Below are 1649 nucleotides of genomic sequence, written 5' to 3'. Positions count from 1 at the left end.
AATGATAAAAATGTTAATGCTGGCTATGAATACCTTGCCTGCAAGAGGTACAAAAGCAGAAAATTTAGATCGATTATTAGGAAAAGTAACATCCCGCGATGAAATTCAGTTACGTAGTCAACAGTGTCCATGTCTTGGGTAGATACGTCTAAAAATTATAGAGGTTCCCTAAATCCCAAAGTCTTTATAATGTCTGCATTTGCTAGTGATGATTTTAGGACTTGAAAACCTTCCCGCTAGATGGCTCTGCGTTCACTGATGCGTCGTCTGTTTGTTTACATTTCGGAAAAACACGTGCGAGGGGGCGGGGCACACGATCACTACTTGAGTGCGTGTACGGGCAAGGACGAGGCTTATTTTCCATAGGTGTCATTGTGTTGTGATGGAGAAAGAAAACACAACAATAGTTTCACTGAGATTGCAGTTCTTTGTAAGAGGTTATACGCGGTAAGCCTATATCTGAATGCTTTTAATATAAGTATATATGGTGAATGATTAGAATACCTGCAGTAGGTTTGAGAACGAGGCTTTCATTTTTGTAATTATATTAGCTTTATTTTACCTAGCTGATTTTAAAATCTGATCTGATCTATGAACGAAGTCCTACCGTCTAATGTCTAACACAGTAGATGATCCCAGATGATGATCTTCCAGTTCTATCTTGCCCAAATACACATTGTTGATGGTAGCCTTTGCCAAAGTGCTGACCAGTGTGGGGTGAATGGTGGGCATGAGTGTCATTTTTAGTATTGTAAAATATGAAGTTATGTTAAGTTAATTCAATTACATGTAAAACAAATGTAAAATATAAAGATAAGAATGATAATTACTTTGTTTGACACAAGTTCAATTGTATTTTATTTTACTTTGTGCATAGTACAGAATTTATTATTGGTAGTGCTACATAAGTGTGTATGCATTATCAAAGAAATCTGAATAGAAATTACAGAGAAAACCTTTCATAAAATAATTAAGCCCCATATATGAGCTAACTGTTGTAATGAAGATGTACACCAATTGATTGTCAACTGCACCTGTTTTATGTAATTAAAGAATCCAGTGTTTAAAAAAAAAAATAGGATTAACATTCTTTTCTTCATTTACTGATGCATTTATTTGTAAGTAATATATATTTTCTAAGAGTTATTAGCCCAGGGAATGTTATATGGTCAAGGTAAAAGTATACATGTGCGACACAAATAGTAATTGGTATGAGGACTATAAACCATACATGCAACTTTTATAAAATTCAGACACCATAAGGAATGTATTTTTTTACTTCCTTTAGTCATTACACCAAGGTAAAAAATATTGATATATAATACATTGTTGATACTTTTGACAGTAATTTTGTAAGATACAAGAAGTATTATACATTTTTATATACAATAATCAACTACTAGAGCAAGAAAAAATACAATCCCCCAGTTAAACCAACTTGATTTTGCAATGTAAATATTCATATTCCATGAAGGTTTACTTGATATACCATACTGCACTTAAGATTGACATATATGATCAGTTGGTCACATTTAAAGTTTTTGTGCAGGTTCCTTTTAATGGAAATTAACTGAACATAAGTTCAGGTCACATTTCATATAAAAAGAAGGTTTGATAAATTGTATCTGTAATAAGAAATTGCATATTGA

This window comes from Penaeus monodon, chromosome 15 (genome assembly GCF_015228065.2).
Source record: "Penaeus monodon isolate SGIC_2016 chromosome 15, NSTDA_Pmon_1, whole genome shotgun sequence".
In the NCBI taxonomy this organism is placed as follows: domain Eukaryota; kingdom Metazoa; phylum Arthropoda; class Malacostraca; order Decapoda; family Penaeidae; genus Penaeus; species Penaeus monodon.
Note: the sequence above shows the minus strand (reverse complement) of the source record.